The 20,963-nt window shown below is 38.6% G+C and overlaps 1 long non-coding RNA gene across 1 annotated transcript; it reads left to right on the top strand.

Annotated features, from left to right (window-relative positions):
• The first annotated feature begins 19,116 nt into the window (after positions 1-19,116).
• LOC308305331 lies at positions 19,117-19,987 on the top strand. Its single transcript, XR_013963106.1, has 2 exons — positions 19,117-19,221; positions 19,691-19,987. It is a non-coding gene; the product is annotated as an uncharacterized lncRNA (long non-coding RNA).
• Positions 19,988-20,963: the final 976 nt, after the last annotated feature.

The following is a 20,963-nucleotide window of genomic DNA, read 5'->3' on the forward strand; positions in this document are numbered from 1 at the left end:
AAGATGTAGAGTGTTAGTCCAAATATCACTAAAACATCTTACTCCAATTGGCCAAAGGGGGGCGCTATATCATTTTGAGCAGTTTGTGAAACGCTTAAACCCGTTAGGATTTTTTTAGCAATTTGCATGAAACATTCTACACACAATCTAAGGACCTTTATGTAATATGCCTATGAAGTGCACACACACAAAAATTAAAAATAATAAATATAGCTGCAAGCAGCGATAAAGTGGCCAAAGCCAAAAACACCTCAAATCATGAACACAGCCTGCAATGTGCGTGAAATCTTGCAAGCACATTCCCAATAGGTCAAGGAGCAGATACCACCCTTCTTACATTGGCCTGTTATAGCGCCACCAGCGGGTCAACTTTTGCACAACACATTTTTGGAACAAAATGGACCAATCTTTGACGTCAGTAACGTCAAAGAGAGCACTGCCTGCGATCTTGACATTTTGTACATTTATAGCCATTGTTTTCTGGCTTGAAGCGAGCCCACAATTGTTTCGAAGGAACAATATTTTCTAGTTGTGGGCTCGCCTATAAGGCGAGCACACTTTAGATATTGTCATTATTGTGGGCTCGCCTATAGGCGAGCACACTTTAGATATCGTCAAATTATTTATTTATTTCTATACTAAGCAGTGCAAGTATCCCAAAAACTTCGGTTTCCTATAACTCCTACATACGTAGTGAGAAAATGAAAATAAAAACATCAATGTGTTCAGTTTACAGTGGTGAAGTGTGCTATTACTTTTTACAGCAATCGGCCAAATGGTGGCGCTGTAGGAAGCCTTCGAAAGTGCGATCTTTGAACAGGTATAGCTCATGCTGTGTTATACATACAGCCATGAAACCTGTATCCACTTATGCGTCTCCTCATGCAGAACAACTTTTACCCTCTAACTTTTGACCTCTGACCTTTAGATCTCCCACAATTTGGAATTATATGATAAACAGTAAAAATCTATCTCCTCCTGGAATTTTTGCGTTAAGCGCACAAAACTTTTTTCACATGAACTTTGGACCAATACGGTCAGATTGATCAACCAGATTTTTTTTAAAGTGAAATATAATTTTTTAATGATTCAATCAATATTGCGGTTTTATGCAAATTATTCTTCGGCCTCTAAATCATACATGCAAAGCTACACTTTCATGGCATTTGGCAAAGATGTGGAGGGTTAGTCAAAGTATCACTGAAACCAATTTTATTCCAATCGGCCAAATGGTGGCGCTATACGAAGCGTCTGAAAATTCAAACTTCAAACGGCCATAAGTCATGACTCGTTTCGTTTGAAGACATGCAACTTGTTACACGCGTGCTTTGACTCAAGCGGAAGACATCTGTGTCGTTGTTAAGTAAGCTCCGCCCTTCAATTTTCCGCCATTTTGAGCAGTTTGTAAAACGCGTAAACCCGCTTTTATTCTGGAATTTTCGCGTCACGTGCACAAAACTTTTTTTACGTGAACTTTGGACCGATATCTAAAGATCTGTCAGATCGGATTTCTTTAACATTGAAACATGCTTTTTTAAATAATTCAAACAATATTGCATTTTTATGCAAATTATTCTTCTGCCTCTAAAACATACATGCAAAGTCACATTTTCATGACAAAATAGTGTAGAGGGTTAGTTCAAATATCACTGAAACCAATCTTACCCCAAATGGCCAAAGGGGGGCGCTATATAATTTTGAGCAGTTTGTAAAACGCTTAAACCCGTTTTTATTCTAGGATTTTTTTGCAATTTGCATGAAACATTCTACACGCAATCTAAGGACCTTTATCTAACATGCCTATGAAGTGCACACAAAAAAATTATAAAATAATAATAATAAATATAGCTGCAAGCAGCGATAAAGTGGCCAAAGCCAAAAACACCTCAAATCATGAACACAGCCTGGGATGTGCGTGAAATCTTGCAAGCACATTCCCAATAGGTCAAGGAACAGATACCAACCTTCTCACATTGGCCTGTTATAGCGCCACCAGCGGGTCAACTTTTGCACAACACATTTTTGGAACAAAATGGACCAATCTTTGACGTCAGTAACGTCAAAGAGAGCACTGCCTGCGATCTTGACATTTTGTGCTTTTATAGCCATTGTTTTCTGGCTTGAAGCGAGCCCACAATTGTTTCGAAGGAACAATATTTTTCTAGTTGTGGGCTCGCCTATAGGCGAGGACACTTTAGATATCGTCAAATTATTTATTGTGGGCTCGCCTATAAGGCGAGCACACTTTAGATATTGTCATTATTGTGGGCTCGCCTATAAGGCGAGCACACTTTAGATATTGTCATTATTTATTTATCTATCAGGCAATCAGTAGACGGGAACTTCGGTTCCTTTCTACTCCTACATACTTAGTGAGAAAATGAAAATAAAAACATCAATGTGTTCAGTTTACAGTGGCGAAGTGTGCTATTATTTTTTATAGCAATCGGCCAAATGGTGGCGCTGTAGGAAGCCTTCGAAAGTGCGATCTTTGAACAGGTATAGCTCATGCTGTGTTATACATACAGCCATGAAACCTGTATACACGTATGCGTCTCCTCATGCCGAACAACTTTTACCCTCTAACTTTTGACCTCTGACCTTTAGGTCTCCCACAATTCGGAATAATATGAAAAACAGTAAAAATCTATCTCCTCCTGGGTTTTTTTCGTTACGCGCACGAAACTTTTTTCACATGAACTTTGGACCAATACGGTCAGATTGATCAACCAGATTTTTTTTAAAGTGAAACATAATTTTTTAATAATTCAATTAATATTGCGGTTTTATGCAAATTATTCTTCTGCCTCTAAATCATACATGCAAAGTTACACGTTCATGGCATTTGGCAAAGATGTAGAGGGTTAGTCAAAGTATCACTGAAACCAATTTTATTCCAATCGGCCAAAGGGGGGCGCTATACGAAGCGTCTGAAAATTCAAACTTTAAACGGGCATAAGTCATGACTCGTTTCGTTTGAAGACATGCAACTTGTTACACGCGTGCTTTGACTCAAGCGGAAGACATCTGTGTCGTTGTTAAGTAAGCTCCGCCCTTCAATTATCCGCCATTTTGAGCAGTTTGTAAAACGCGTAAACCTGATTTTATTCTGGAATTTTCGCATCACGTGCACAAAACTTTTTTTACGTGAACTTTGGACCGATATCTAAAGATCTGTCAGATCGGATTTCTTTAACATTGAAACATGCTTTTTTAAATAATTCAAACAATATTGCATTTTTATGCAAATTATTCTTCTGCCTCTAAAACATACATGCAAAGTCACATTTTCATGACAAAATAGTGTAGAGGGTTATTTCAAATATCACTGAAACCAATCTTACCCCAAATGGCCAAAGGGGGGCACTATATAATTTTGAGCAGTTTGTAAAACGCTTAAACCCGTTTTTATTCTAGGATTTTTTTTGCAATTTGCATGAAACATTCTACACGCAATCTAAGGACCTTTATCTAACATGCCTATGAAGTGCAAACAAAAAAAATTATAAAATAATAATAATAAATATAGCTGCAAGCAGCGATAAAGTGGCCAAAGCCAAAAACACCTCAAATCATGAACACAGCCTGGGATGTGCGTGAAATCTTGCAAGCACATTCCCAATAGGTCAAGGAACAGATACCAACCTTCTCACATTGGCCTGTTATAGCGCCACCAGCGGGTCAACTTTTGCACAACACATTTTTGGAACAAAATGGACCAATCTTTGACGTCAGTAACGTCAAAGAGAGCACTGCCTGCGATCTTGACATTTTGTGCTTTTATAGCCATTGTTTTCTGGCTTGAAGCGAGCCCACAATTGTTTCGAAGGAACAATATTTTTCTAGTTTATCTATCAGTCTGTCAGTCAGTCAGACAGTAGACGGGAACTTCGGTTCCTTTCTACTCCTACATACTTAGTGAGAAAATGAAAATAAAAACATCAATGTGTTCAGTTTACAGTGGCGAAGTGCGCTATTATTTTTTATAGCAATCAGCCAAATGGTGGCGCTGTAGGAAGCCTTCGAAAGTGCGAACTTTGAACAGGTATAGCTCATGCTGTGTTTTAGTTACAGCCATGAAACCTGTATACACGTATGCGTCTCCTCATGCCGAACAACTTTTACCCTCTAACTTTTGACCTCTGACCTTTAGGTCTCCCACAATTCGGAATTATATGAAAAACAGTAAAAATCTATCTCCTCCTGGGATTTTCGCATCAAGTGCACAAAACTTTTTTCACATGAACTTTGGACCAATACGGTCAGATTGATCAACCAGATTTTTTTTAAAGTGAAATATAATTTTTTAATAATTCAATCAATATTGCGGTTTTATGCAAATTATTCTTCGGCCTCTAAATCATACATGCAAAGTTACACGTTCATGGCATTTGGCAAAGATGTGGAGGGTTAGTCAAAGTATCACTGAAACCAATTTTATTCCAATCGGCCAAAGGGGGGCGCTATACGAAGCGTTTGAAAATTCAAACTTCAAACGGGCATAAGTCATGACTCGTTTTGTTTGAAGACATGCAACTTGTTACACGCGTGCTTTGACTCGAGCGGAAGACATCTGTGTCGTTGTTAAGTAAGCTCCGCCCTTCGATTTTCCGCCATATTGAGCAGTTTGTAAAACGCGTAAACCCGCTTTTATTCTGGAATTTTCGCTCCACGTGCACAAAACTTTTTTTACGTGAACTTTGGACCGATATCTAAAGATCTGTCAGATCGGATTTCTTTAAAATTGAAACATGCTTTTTTAAATAAATTCAATGAATATTGCAGTTTTATGCAAATTATTCTTCTGCCTCTAAATCATACATGCAAAGTAACATGTTCATGGCATTTGGCAAAGATGTAGAGTGTTAGTCCAAATATCACTAAAACCAATCTTACCCCAATTGAACAAAGGGGGGCGCTATATCATTTTGAGCAGTTTGTGAAACGCTTAAACCCGTTAGGATTTTTTTTTTGCAACTTGCATGAAACATTCTACACACAATCTAAGGACCTTTATCTAATATGCCTATGAAGTGCACACACACAAAAAAATTATAATAATGAATATAGCTGCAAGCAGCGATAAAGTGGCCAAAGCCAAAAACACCTCAAATCATGAACACAGCCTGCAATGTGCGTGAAATCTTGCAAGCACATTCCCAATAGGTCAAGGAACAGATACCACCCTTCTTACATTGGCCTGTTATAGCGCCACCAGCGGGTCAACTTTTGCACAACACATTTTTGGAACAAAATGGACCAATCGTTGACGTCAGTAACGTCAAAGAGAGCACTGCCTGCGATCTTGACATTTTGTACTTTTATAGCCATTGTTTTCTGGCTTGAAGCGAGCCCACAATTGTTTCGAAGGAACAATATTTTTCTAGTTTATTTCTATACTAAGCAGTGCAAGTATCCCAAAAACTTCGGTTTCCTATAACTCCTACATACGTAGTGAGAAAATGAAAATAAAAACATCCTTGTGTTCAGTTTACAGTGGTGAAGTGTGCTATTACTTTTTACAGCAATCGGCCAAATGGTGGCGCTGTAGGAAGCCTTCGAAAGTGCGATCTTTGAACAGGTATAGCTCATGCTGTGTTTGAGGTACAGGCATGAAACCTGTATACACGTATGCGTCTCCTCATGCCGAACAACTTTTACCCTCTAACTTTTGACCTCTGACCTTTAGGTCTCCCACAATTCGGAATAATATGAAAAACAGTAAAAATCTATCTCCTCCTGGGTTTTTTTTGTTACGCGCACGAAACTTTTTTCACATGAACTTTGGACCAATACGGTGAGATTGATCAACCAGATTTTTTTTAAAGTGAAATATCATTTTTTAATAATTCAATAAATATTGCGGTTTTATGCAAATTATTCTTCTGCCTCTAAATCATGCATGCAAAGTTACACGTTCATGGCATTTGGCAAAGATGTGGAGGGTTAGTCAAAGTATCACTGAAACCAATTTTATTCCAATCGGCCAAAGGGGGGCGCTATACGAAGCGTTTGAAAATTCAAACTTCAAACGGGCATAAGTCATGACTCGTTTCGTTTGAAGACATGCAACTTGTTACACGCGTGCTTTGACTCAAGCGGAAGACATCTGTGTCGTTGTTAAGTAAGCTCCGCCCTTCGATTTTCCGCCATTTTGAGCAGTTTGTAAAACGCGTAAACCCGCTTTTATTCTGGAATTTTCGCGTCACGTGCACAAAACATTTTTTTACGTGAACTTTGGACCGATATCTAAAGATCTGTCAGATCGGATTTCTTTAACATTGAAACATGCTTTTTTAAATAATTCAAACAATATTGCATTTTTATGCAAATTATTCTTCTGCCTCTAAAACATACAAGCAAAGTCACATTTTCATGACAAAATAGTGTAGAGGGTTAGTTCAAATATCACTGAAACCAATCTTACCCCAAATGGCCAAAGGGGGGCGCTATATAATTTTGAGCAGTTTGTAAAACGCTTAAACCCGTTTTTATTCTAGGATTTTTTTTGCAATTTGCATGAAACATTCTACACGCAATCTAAGGACCTTTATCTAACATGCCTATGAAGTGCACACAAAAAATTATAAAATAATAATAATAAATATAGCTGCAAGCAGCGATAAAGTGTCCAAAGCCAAAAACACCTCAAATCATGAACACAGCCTGGGATGTGCGTGAAATCTTGCAAGCACATTCCCAATAGGTCAAGGAACAGATACCAACCTTCTCACATTGGCCTGTTATAGCGCCACCAGCGGGTCAACTTTTGCACAACACATTTTTGGAACAAAATGGACCAATCTTTGACGTCAGTAACGTCAAAGAGAGCACTGCCTGCGATCTTGACATTTTGTGCTTTTATAGCCATTGTTTTCCGGCTTGAAGCGAGCCCACAATTGTTTCGAAGGAACAATATTTTTCTAGTTGTGGGCTCGCCTATAAGGCGAGCACACTTTAGATATTGTCATTATTGTGGGCTCGCCTATAAGGCGAGCACACTTTAGATATTGTCATTATTGTGGGCTCGCCTATAAGGCGAGCACACTTTAGATATTGTCATTATTTATTTATCTATCAGGCAATCAGTAGACGGGATCTTCGGTTCCTTTCTACTCCTACATACTTAGTGAGAAAATGAAAATAAAAACATCAATGTGTTCAGTTTACAGTGGCGAAGTGTGCTATTATTTTTTATAGCAATCGGCCAAATGGTGGCGCTGTAGGAAGCCTTCGAAAGTGCGATCTTTGAACAGGTATAGCTCATGCTGTGTTATACATACAGCCATGAAACCTGTATACACTTATGCGTCTCCTCATGCCGAACAACTTTTTCCCTCTAACTTTTGACCTCTGACCTTTAGGTCTCCCACAATTCGGAATTATATGAAAAACAGTAAAAATCTATCTCCTCCTGGGATTTTCGCGTCAAGTGCACAAAACTTTTTTCACATGAACTTTGGACCAATACGGTCAGATTGATCAACCAGATTTTTTTTAAAGTGAAATATAATTTTTTAATAATTTAATCAATATTGCGGTTTTATGCAAATTATTCTTCGGCCTCTAAATCATACATGCAAAGGTACACGTTCATGGCATTTGGCAAAGATGTGGAGGGTTAGTCAAAGTATCACTGAAACCAATTTTATTCCAATCGGCCAAAGGGGGGCGCTATACGAAGCGTTTGAAAATTCAAACTTCAAACGGGCATAAGTCATGACTCGTTTCGTTTGAAGACATGCAACTTGTTATACGCGTGCTTTGACTCGAGCGGAAGACATCTGTGTCGTTGTTAAGTAAGCTCCGCCCTTCGATTTTCCGCCATTTTGAGCAGTTTGTAAAACGCGTAAACCCGCTTTTATTCTGGAATTTTCGCTCCACGTGCACAAAACTCTTTTTTACGTGAACTTTGGACCGATATCTAAAGATCTGTCAGATCGGATTTCTTTAAAATTGAAACATGCTTTTTTAAATAAATTCAATGAATATTGCAGTTTTATGCAAATTATTCTTCTGCCTCTAAATCATACATGCAAAGTAACATGTTCATGGCATTTGGCAAAGATGTAGAGTGTTAGTCCAAATATCACTAAAACCAATCTTACCCCAATTGGCCAAAGGGGGGCGCTATATCATTTTGAGCAGTTTGTGAAACGCTTAAACCCATTAGGATTTTTTTTTTGCAATTTGCATGAAACATTCTACACACAATCTAAGGACCTTTATCTAATATGCCTATGAAGTGCACACACACAAAAAAATAAAAAATAATAATGAATATAGCTGCAAGCAGCGATAAAGTGGCCAAAGCCAAAAACACCTCAAATCATGAACACAGCCTGCAATGGGTGTGAAATCTTGCAAGCACATTCCCAATAGGTCAAGGAACAGATACCACCCTTCTTACATTGGCCTGTTATAGCGCCACCAGCGGGTCAACTTTTGCACAACACATTTTTCGAACAAAATGGACCAATCTTTGACGTCAGTAACGTCAAAGAGAGCACTGCCTGCGATCTTGACATTTTGTACTTTTATAGCCATTGTTTTCCGGCTTGAAGCGAGCCCACAATTGTTTCGAAGGAACAATATTTTTCTAGTTTATCTATCAGTCAGTCAGTCAGACAGTAGACGGGAACTTCGGTTCCTTTCTACTCCTACATACTTAGTGAGAAAATGAAAATAAAAACATCAATGTGTTCAGTTTACAGTGGCGAAGTGCGCTATTATTTTTTATAGCAATCAGCCAAATGGTGGCGCTGTAGGAAGCCTTCCAAAGTGCGAACTTTGAACAGGTATAGCTCATGCTGTGTTTTAGTTACAGCCATGAAACCTGTATACACGTATGCGTCTCCTCATGCCGAACAACTTTTACCCTCTAACTTTTGACCTCTGACCTTTAGGTCTCCCACAATTCGGAATTATATGAAAAACAGTAAAAATCTATCTCCTCCTGGGATTTTCGCATCAAGTGCACAAAACTTTTTTCACATGAACTTTGGACCAATACGGTCAGATTGATCAACCAGATTTTTTTTAAAGTGAAATATAATTTTTTAATAATTCAATCAATATTGCGGTTTTATGCAAATTATTCTTCGGCCTCTAAATCATACATGCAAAGTTACACGTTCATGGCATTTGGCAAAGATGTGGAGGGTTAGTCAAAGTATCACTGAAACCAATTTTATTCCAATCGGCCAAAGGGGGGCGCTATACGAAGCGTTTGAAAATTCAAACTTCAAACGGGCATAAGTCATGACTCGTTTTGTTTGAAGACATGCAACTTGTTACACGCGTGCTTTGACTCGAGCGGAAGACATCTGTGTCGTTGTTAAGTAAGCTCCGCCCTTCGATTTTCCGCCATATTGAGCAGTTTGTAAAACGCGTAAACCCGCTTTTATTCTGGAATATTCGCTCCACGTGCACAAAACTTTTTTTACGTGAACTTTGGACCGATATCTAAAGATCTGTCAGATCGGATTTCTTTAAAATTGAAACATGCTTTTTTAAATAAATTCAATGAATATTGCAGTTTTATGCAAATTATTCTTCTGCCTCTAAATCATACATGCAAAGTAACATGTTCATGGCATTTGGCAAAGATGTAGAGTGTTAGTCCAAATATCACTAAAACCAATCTTACCCCAATTGAACAAAGGGGGGCGCTATATCATTTTGAGCAGTTTGTGAAACGCTTAAACCCGTTAGGATTTTTTTTTTGCAATTTGCATGAAACATTCTACACACAATCTAAGGACCTTTATCTAATATGCCTATGAAGTGCACACACACAAAAAAATTATAATAATGAATATAGCTGCAAGCAGCGATAAAGTGGCCAAAGCCAAAAACACCTCAAATCATGAACACAGCCTGCAATGTGCGTGAAATCTTGCAAGCACATTCCCAATAGGTCAAGGAACAGATACCACCCTTCTTACATTGGCCTGTTATAGCGCCACCAGCGGGTCAACTTTTGCACAACACATTTTTGGAACAAAATGGACCAATCGTTGACGTCAGTAACGTCAAAGAGAGCACTGCCTGCGATCTTGACATTTTGTACTTTTATAGCCATTGTTTTCTGGCTTGAAGCGAGCCCACAATTGTTTCGAAGGAACAATATTTTTCTAGTGACAATATCTAACCGTCATATCAAGTTCTCCTCAAAACTTCGGTTCCTTTCTACTCCTACATACTTAGACAGAAAATGAAAATAAAAACATCAATGTGTTCAGCTTACAGTGGCGAAGTGTGCTATTATTTTTTACAGCAATCGGCCAAATGGTGGCGCTATAGGAAGCCTTCGAAAGTGCGAACTTTGAACAGATAGAGCTCATGCTCTGTTATACGTACAGTCATGAAACCTGTATACACGTATGCGTCTCCTCATGCCGAACAACTTTTACGCTCTGACTTTTGACCTCTGACCTTTAGATCCCCCAGAATTTTGAATTATATAAAAAACAGTAAAAATCTATCTCCTCCTGGGATTTTCGCGTTACGCGCACAAAACTTTTTTCACATGAACTTTGGACCAATACGGTCAGATTGATCAACCAGATTTTTTTTAAAGTGAAATATAATTTTTTAATAATTCAATCAATATTGCGGTTTTATAAAAATTATTCTCCGGCCTCTAAATCATACATGCAAAGTTACACGTTCATGGCATTTGGCAAAGATGTGGAGGGTTAGTCAAAGTATCACTGAAACCAATTTTATTCCAATCGGCCAAAGGGGGGCGCTATACGAAGCGTCTGAAAATTCAAACTTCAAACGGGCATAAGTCATGACTCGTTTCGTTTGAAGACATGCAACTTGTTACACGCGTGCTTTGACTCAAGCGGAAGACATCTGTGTCGTTGTTAAGTAAGCTCCGCCCTTTGATTTTCCGCCATTTTGAGCAGTTTGTAAAACGCGTAAACCCGCTTTTATTCTGGAATTTTCGCGTCACGTGCACAAAACTTTTTTTACGTGAACTTTGGACCGATATCTAAAGATCTGTCAGATCGGATTTCTTTAACATTGAAACATGCTTTTTTAAATAATTCAAACAATATTGCATTTTTATGCAAATTATTCTTCTGCCTCTAAAACATACATGCAAAGTCACATTTTCATGACAAAATAGTGTAGAGGGTTAGTTCAAATATCACTGAAACCAATCTTACCCCAAATGGCCAAAGGGGGGCGCTATATAATTTTGAGCATTTTTTAAAACGCTTAAACCCGTTTTTATTCTAGGTTTTTTTTGCAATTTGCATGAAACATTACACGCAATCTAAGGACCTTTATCTAACATGCCTATGAAGTGCACACAAAAAAAAAATAATAATAATAATAATAAATATAGCTGCAAGCAGCGATAAAGTGTCCAAAGCCAAAAACACCTCAAATCATGAACACAGCCTGGGATGTGCGTGAAATCTTGCAAGCACATTCCCAATAGGTCAAGGAACAGATACCAACCTTCTCACATTGGCCTATTATAGCGCCACCAGCGGGTCAACTTTTGCACAACACATTTTTGGAACAAAATGGACCAATCTTTGACGTCAGTAACGTCAAAGAGAGCACTGCCTGCGATCTTGACATTTTGTGCTTTTATAGCCATTGTTTTCTGGCTTGAAGCGAGCCCACAATTGTTTCGAAGGAACAATATTTTTCTAGTTGTGGGCTCGCCTATAGGCGAGCACACTTTAGTTCTTGTCATTATTTATCTATCATGCATACTGTAGACGGGAACTTCGGTTCCGTTCTACTCCTACATACTTAGTGAGAAAATGAAAATAAAAACATCAATGTGTTCAGTTTACAGTGGCGAAGTGTGCTATTATTTTCTATAGCAATCGGCCAAATGGTGGCGCTGTAGGAAGCCTTCGAAAGTGCGATCTTTGAACAGGTATAGCTCATGCTGTGTTATACATACAGCCATGAAACCTGTATACACTTATGCGTCTCCTCATGCCGAACAACTTTTACCCTCTAACTTTTGACCTCTGACCTTTAGGTCTCCCACAATTCGGAATTATATGAAAAACAGTAAAAATCTATCTCCTCCTGGGTTTTTTTCGTTACGCGCACGAAACTTTTTTTTACATGAACTTTGGACCAATACGGTCAGATTTATCTCGGCGGATTTCTTTTAAAGTGAAATATAATTTTTTAATAATTCAATGTATATTGCGGTTTTATGCAAATTATTCTTCGGCCTCTAAATCATACATGCAAAGTTACACGTTCATGGCATTTGGCAAAGATGTAGAGGGTTAGTCAAAGTATCACTGAAACCAATTTTATTCCAATCGGCCAAAGGGGGGCGCTATACGAAGCGTTTGAAATTTCAAACTTCAAACGGGCATAAGTCATGACTCGTTTCGTTTGAAGTCATGCAACTTGCTTACACGCGTGCTTTGACTCGAGCGGAAGACATCTGTGTCATTGTTAAGTAAGCGCCGCCCTTCGATTTTCCGCCATTTTGAGCAGTTTGTAAAACGCGTAAACCCGCTTTTATTCTGGAATTTTCGCGTCACATGCACAAAACTTTTTTTACGTGAACTTTGGACCGATATCTAAAGATCTGTCAGATCGGATTTCTTTAAAATTGAAACATGCTTTTTTAAATAATTCAATGAATATTGCAGTTTTATGCAAATTATTCTTCTGCCTCTAAATCATACATGCAAAGTAACATGTTCATGGCATTTGGCAAAGATGTATAGAGTGTTAGTCCAAATATCACTAAAACCAATCTTACCCCAATTGGCCAAAGGGGGGCGCTATATCATTTTGAGCAGTTTGTGAAACGCTTAAACCCGTTAGGATTTTTTTAGCAATTTGCATGATACATTCTACATACAATCTAAGGACCTTTATCTAATATGCCTATGAAGTGCGCACACACAAAAAAAATAATAATAATAATAAATATAGCTGCAAGCAGCGATAAAGTGGCCAAAGCCAAAAACACCTCAAATCATGAACACAGCCTGCAATGTGCGTGAAATCTTGCAAGCACATTCCCAATAGGTCAAGGAACAGATACCCCCCTTCTTACATTGGCCTGTTATAGCGCCACCGGCGGGTCAACTTTTGCACAACACATTTTTGGAACAAAATGGACCAATCTTTGACGTCAGTAACGTCAAAGAGAGCACTGCCTGCGATCTTGACATTTTGTACTTTTATAGCCATTGTTTTCTGGCTTGAAGCGAGCCCACAATTGTTTCGAAGGAACAATATTTTTCTAGTTGTGGGCTCGCCTATAAGGCGAGCACACTCTAGATATTGTCATTATTTCTATACTAAGCAGGCATATCAAGTATCAAAAAACTTCGGTTCCTTTCTACTCCTACATACTTAGTGAGAAAATGAAAATAAAAACATCAATGTGTTCAGCTTACAGTGGCGAAGTGTGCTATTATTTTTTACAGCAATCAGCCAAATGGTGGCGCTGTAGGAAGCCTTCGAAAGTGCGAACTTTGAACAGATAGAGCTCATGCTGTGTTTGAGGTACAGCCATGAAACCTGTATACACGTATGCGTCTCCTCATGCCGAACAACTTTTACCCTCTAACTTTTGACCTCTGACCTTTAGGTCTCCCACAATTCGGAATTATATGAAAAACAGTAAAAATCTATCTCCTCCTGGGTTTTTTTCGTTACGCGCACGAAACTTTTTTCACATGAACTTTGGACCAATACAGTCAAACTGTCTGGTCGAATTTCTTTTAAAGTGAAATATAATTTTTTAATGATTCAATCAATATTGCGGTTTTATGCAAATTATTCTTCGGCCTCTAAATCATACATGCAAAGTTACACGTTCATGGCATTTGGCAAAGATGTGGAGGGTTAGTCAAAGTATCACTGAAACCAATTTTATTCCAATCGGCCAAAGGGGGGCGCTATACGAAGCGTTTGAAAATTCAAACTTCAAACGGGCATAAGTCATGACTCGTTTTGTTTGAAGACATGCAACTTGTTACACGCGTGCTTTGACTCGAGCGGAAGACATCTGTGTCGTTGTTAAGTAAGCTCCGCCCTTTGATTTTCCGCCATATTGAGCAGTTTGTAAAACGCGTAAACCCGCTTTTATTCTGGAATTTTCGCTCCACGTGCACAAAACTTTTTTTACGTGAACTTTGGACCGATATCTAAAGATCTGTCAGATCGGATTTCTTTAAAATTGAAACATGCTTTTTTAAATAAATTCAATGAATATTGCAGTTTTATGCAAATTATTCTTCTGCCTCTAAATCATACATGCAAAGTAACATGTTCATGGCATTTGGCAAAGATGTAGAGTGTTAGTCCAAATATCACTAAAACCAATCTTACCCCAATTGGCCAAAGGGGGGCGCTATATCATTTTGAGCAGTTTGTGAAACGCTTAAACCCGTTAGGATTTTTTTTTTGCAATTTGCATGAAACATTCTACACACAATCTAAGGACCTTTATCTAATATGCCTATGAAGTGCACACACACAAAAAAATTATAATAATGAATATAGCTGCAAGCAGCGATAAAGTGTCCAAAGCCAAAAACACCTCAAATCATGAACACAGCCTGCAATGTGCGTGAAATCTTGCAAGCACATTCCCAATAGGTCAAGGAACAGATACCACCCTTCTTACATTGGCCTGTTATAGCGCCACCAGCGGGTCAACTTTTGCACAACACATTTTTGGAACAAAATGGACCAATCGTTGACGTCAGTAACGTCAAAGAGAGCACTGCCTGCGATCTTGACATTTTGTGCTTTTATAGCCATTGTTTTCCGGCTTGAAGCGAGCCCACAATTGTTTCGAAGGAACAATATTTTTCTAGTGACAATATCTAACCGTCATATCAAGTTCTCCTCAAAACTTCGGTTCCTTTCTACTCCTACATACTTAGTGAGAAAATGAAAATAAAAACATCAATGTGTTCAGTTTACAGTGGCGAAGTGTGCTATTATTTTTTATAGCAATCGGCCAAATGGTGGCGCTGTAGGAAGCCTTCGAAAGTGCGATCTTTGAACAGGTATAGCTCATGCTGTGTTATACATACAGCCATGAAACCTGTATACACTTATGCGTCTCCTCATGCCGAACAACTTTTACCCTCTAACTTTTGACCTCTGACCTTTAGGTCTCCCACAATTCGGAATTATATGAAAAACAGTAAAAATCTATCTCCTCCTGGGATTTTCGCGTCAAGTGCACAAAACCTTTTTCACATGAACTTTGGACCAATACGGTCAAATTGATCAACCAGATTTTTTTTAAAGTGAAATATAATTTTTTAATAATTCAATCAATATTGCGGTTTTATGCAAATTATTCTTCGGCCTCTAAATCATACATGCAAAGTTACACGTTCATGGCATTTGGCAAAGATGTGGAGGGTTAGTCAAAGTATCACTGAAACCAATTTTATTCCAATCGGCCAAAGGGGGGCGCTATACGAAGCGTTTGAAAATTCAAACTTCAAACGGGCATAAGTCATGACTCGTTTTGTTTGAAGACATGCAACTTGTTACACGCGTGCTTTGACTCAAGCGGAAGACATCTGTGTCGTTGTTAAGTAAGCTCCGCCCTTCGATTTTCCGCCATATTGAGCAGTTTGTAAAACGCGTAAACCCGCTTTTATTCTGGAATTTTCGCTCCACGTGCACAAAACGTTTTTTACGTGAACTTTGGACCGATATCTAAAGATCTGTCAGATCGGATTTCTTTAACATTGAAACATGCTTTTTTAAATAATTCAAACAATATTGCATTTTTATGCAAATTATTCTTCTGCCTCTAAAACATACATGCAAAGTCACATTTTCATGACAAAATAGTGTAGAGGGTTAGTTCAAATATCACTGAAACCAATCTTACCCCAAATGGCCAAAGGGGGGGCGCTATATAATTTTGAGCAGTTTGTAAAACGCTTAAACCCGTTTTTATTCTAGGATTTTTTTTGCAATTTGCATGAAACATTCTACACGCAATCTAAGGACCTTTATCTAACATGCCTATGAAGTGCACACAAAAAAATTATAAAATAATAATAATAAATATAGCTGCAAGCAGCGATAAAGTGTCCAAAGCCAAAAACACCTCAAATCATGAACACAGCCTGGGATGTGCGTGAAATCTTGCAAGCACATTCCCAATAGGTCAAGGAACAGATACCAACCTTCTCACATTGGCCTGTTATAGCGCCACCAGCGGGTCAACTTTTGCATAACACATTTTTGGAACAAAATGGACCAATCTTTGACGTCAGTAACGTCAAAGAGAGCACTGCCTGCGATCTTGACATTTTGTGCTTTTATAGCCATTGTTTTCTGGCTTGAAGCGAGCCCACAATTGTTTCGAAGGAACAATATTTTCTAGTGACAATATCTAACCGTCATATCAAGTTCTCCTCAAAACTTCGGTTCCTTTCTACTCCTACATACTTAGTGAGAAAATGAAAATAAAAACATCAATGTGTTCAGCTTACTGTGGCGACGTGTGCTATTACTTTTTACAGCAATCGGCCAAATGGTGGCGCTGTAGGAAGCCTTCGAAAGTGCGAACTTTGAACAGGTATAGCTCATGCTCTGTTATACGTACAGCCATGAAACCTGTATACACGTATGCGTCTCCTCATGCCGAACAACTTTTACGCTCTGACTTTTGACCTCTGACCTTTAGATCCCTCAGAATTTGGAATTATATGAAAAACAGTAAAAATCTATCTCCTCCTGGGATCTTTGCGATACGCGCATGAAACTTTTTTCACATGAACTTTGGACCAATACGGTCAAACTAGTCTCGGCGGATTTCTTTTAAAGTGAAATATATTTTATTAATAATTCAATCAATGTTGCGGTTTTATGCAAATTATTCTTCGGCCTCTAAATCATACATGCAAAGTTACACGTTCATGGCATTTGGCAAAGATGTGGAGGGTTAGTCAAAGTATCACTGAAACCAATTTTATTCCAATCGGCCAAAGGGGGGCGCTATACGAAGCGTTTGAAAATTCAAACTTCAAACGGGCATAAGTCATGACTCGTTTCGTTTGAAGACATGCAACTTGTTACACGCGTGCTTTGACTCGAGCGGAAGACATCTGTGTCGTTGTTAAGTAAGCTCCGCCCCCCGATTTTCCGCCATATTGAGCAGTTTGTAAAACGCGTAAACCCGCTTTTATTCTGGAATTTTCGCTCCACGTCCAAGTCCAAATATCACTAAAACCAATCTTACCCCAATTGGCCAAAGGGGGGCGCTATATCATTTTGAGCAGTTTGTGAAACGCTTAAACCCGTTAGGATTTTTTTTTTGCAATTTGCATGAAACATTCTACACACAATCTAAGGACCTTTATCTAATATGCCTATGAAGTGCACACACACAAAAAAATTATAATAATGAATATAGCTGCAAGCAGCGATAAAGTGGCCAAAGCCAAAAACACCTCAAATCATGAACACAGCCTGCAATGTGCGTGAAATCTTGCAAGCACATTCCCAATAGGTCAAGGAACAGATACCACCCTTCTCACATTGGCCTGTTATAGCGCCACCAGCGGGTCAACTTTTGCACAACACATTTTTGGAACAAAATGGACCAATCGTTGACGTCAGTAACGTCAAAGAGAGCACTGCCTGCGATCTTGACATTTTGTACTTTTATAGCCATTGTTTTCTGGCTTGAAGCGAGCCCACAATTGTTTCGAAGGAACAATATTTTTCTAGTTGTGGGCTCGCCTATAAGGCGAGCACACTTTAGATATTGTCATTATTTATTTATTTATTTATTTATAAGTAGACGGGATCTTCGGTTCCTTTCTACTCCTACATACTTAGTGAGAAAATGAAAATAAAAACATCAATGTGTTCAGCTTACTGTGGCGACGCGTGCTATTACTTTTTACAGCAATCGGCCAAATGGTGGCGCTGCAGGAAGCCTTCGAAAGTGCGATCTTTGAACAGGTATAGCTCATGCTGTGTTATACATACAGCCATGAAACCTGTATACACTTATGCGTCTCCTCATGCCGAACAACTTTTACCCTCTAACTTTTGACCTCTGACCTTTAGGTCTCCCACAATTCGGAATTATATGAAAAACAGTAAAAATCTATCTCCTCCTGGGTTTTTTTTGATACGCGCACGAAACTTTTTTCACATGAACTTTGGACCAATACGGTCAGATTTATCTCGGCGGATTTCTTTTAAAGTGAAATATCATTTTTTAATAATTCAATAAATATTGCGGTTTTATGCAAATTATTCTTCTGCCTCTAAATCATGCATGCAAAGTTACACGTTCATGGCATTTGGCAAAGATGTGGAGGGTTAGTCAAAGTATCACTGAAACCAATTTTATTCCAATCGGCCAAAGGGGGGCGCTATACGAAGCGTTTGAAAATTCAAACTTCAAACGGGCATAAGTCATGACTCGTTTCGTTTGAAGACATGCAACTTGTTACACGCGTGCTTTGACTCAAGCGGAAGACATCTGTGTCGTTGTTAAGTAAGCTCCGCCCTTCGATTTTCCGCCACTTTGAGCAGTTTGTAAAACGCGTAAACCCGCTTTTATTCTGGAATTTTCGCGTCACGTGCACAAAACATTTTTTTACATGAACTTTGGACCGATATCTAAAGATCTGTCAGATCGGATTTCTTTAACATTGAAACATGCTTTTTTAAATAATTCAAACAATATTGCATTTTTATGCAAATTATTCTTCTGCCTCTAAAACATACATGCAAAGTCAGATTTTCATGACAAAATAGTGTAGAGGGTTAGTTCAAATATCACTGAAACCAATCTTACCCCAAATGGCCAAAGGGGGGCGCTATATAATTTTGAGCAGTTTGTAAAACGCTTAAACCCGTTTTTATTCTAGGATTTTTTTTGCAATTTGCATGAAACATTCTACACGCAATCTAAGGACCTTTATCTAACATGCCTATGAAGTGCACACAAAAAATTATAAAATAATAATAATAAATATAGCTGCAAGTGTAACCCTGGTTACTTATTGCAACCAAACGTGGCAACCCAACCAGACATGGCAACCTTGTCAAGCAAGGAGTATAAATAAAGGTTGATGTGATGTCACTTCCTAGATTGCCACTCCCTCCCAACCCAGAGTGTTTGGAAGCAGCATGGTTCATGCTATGCTGCTGCAGCTGCCCTCATGCTGTATACTTTCTGTGCCTATCCATACCTACTCAGCGGTGAGTTCATATCAACTGGTTTATTCTCAATGGCTTGGTCGATTGTGTTGAAATGGGTCTGCTAGCTGTTTGGTGTTTTAGCACAAATGCTGTGTAACAAGGGGTTTACTAGACTGTGCTAAACTCCTAGCAGACCAAACAAATGTGTACAAGCTCAAACTGCTTGGTTTTCATTATTCACTAAAGTGAATTACATTTGCGTTTTGAAGTATTTCATTTGGGTTTTTGAACTATCTGATTTTGAGTTTGAAAGATTTTGAGTTTTGAAGTAATGACTTTTGTTTCTTTATAAAGTAATGATTTATTTGAGAAATATATTTTTATTTTCTTAATGCATGCATGCTATTATGAGCTTGAAATATTGACTTTAATGAGAATCATGAAATGAAAAGTAACATTCATGTTGACTTAGAATTGAATTATATTGTACAATAGACTGATTGCTTTATTTTCACCTGGCCTTTTTCAGGTCAGGTTTTTTGTGACACGAGCTGATGAGCTCTGGCGAGCCTCCCATTGAACCTGCTGGACCTTGAACCCCTCCTCCCATGGTGTTTGGTAGGAACCTGTGTTCCCCTTGTGTTCTCTCTCTCACTGAGGCACTGAGCCCAATCCCATGCCCAATCCCAATGCCCAATCCCAATGAACTGAACTGAACTCGAACTCTTTAAAGGGCCCCCATTTGTTATTTTTCATGTTGTTGCAACTGTTGATTTTCTTATCTGTCTGAAAAGTTTTCAATATATATTTCTGTTTAAACTTGCAACTTTGACTCCGTCTCCAATTTCTTTGGTATTCACACTACAAACTGAGCTCTCAGCAGCCGAACCTGGTTACTTCTGGTTTTTATGCAGTCATATCTCATTTATAACAGTGTAACAGCGTTATCCATTGTGCAACTTGCTACACAAGCAGCGATAAAGTGGCCAAAGCCAAAAACACCTCAAATCATGAACACAGCCTGCAATGTGCGTGAAATCTTGCAAGCACATTCCCAATAGGTCAAGGAACAGATACCACCCTTCTTACATTGGCCTGTTATAGCGCCACCAGCGGGTCAACTTTTGCACAACACATTTTTGGAACAAAATGGACCAATCTTTGACGTCAGTAACGTCAAAGAGAGCACTGCCTGCGATCTTGACATTTTGTACTTTTATAGCCATTGTTTTCCGGCTTGAAGCGAGCCCACAATTGTTTCGAAGGAACAATATTTTTCTAGTGACAATATCTAACCGTCATATCAAGTTCTCCTCAAAACTTCGGTTCCTTTCTACTCCTACATACTTAGACAGAAAATGAAAATAAAAACATCAATGTGTTCAGCTTACAGTGGCGAAGTGTGCTATTATTTTTTACAGCAATCGGCCAAATGGTGGCGCTGTAGGAAGCCTTCGAAAGTGCGAACTTTGAACAGATGGAGCTCATGCTCTGTTATACGTACAGTCATGAAACCTGTATACACGTATGCGTCTCCTCATGCCGAACAACTTTTACGCTCTGACTTTTGACCTCTGACCTTTATATCCCCCAGAATTTTGAATTATATAAAAAACAGTAAAAATCTATCTCCTCCTGGGATTTTTGCATTACGCGCACAAAACTTTTTTTCACATGAACTTTGGACCAATACGGTCAAACTAGTCTCGGCGGATTTCTTTTAAAGTGAAATATATTTTTTTAATAATTCAATCAATATTGCGGTTTTATGCAAATTATTCTTCGGCCTCTAAATCATACAT

The sequence above is a fragment of the Nannobrachium achirus genome, assembly GCF_963921795.1.
Source record: "Nannobrachium achirus genome assembly, chromosome: 20".
NCBI classification, from domain to species: domain Eukaryota; kingdom Metazoa; phylum Chordata; class Actinopteri; order Myctophiformes; family Myctophidae; genus Nannobrachium; species Nannobrachium achirus.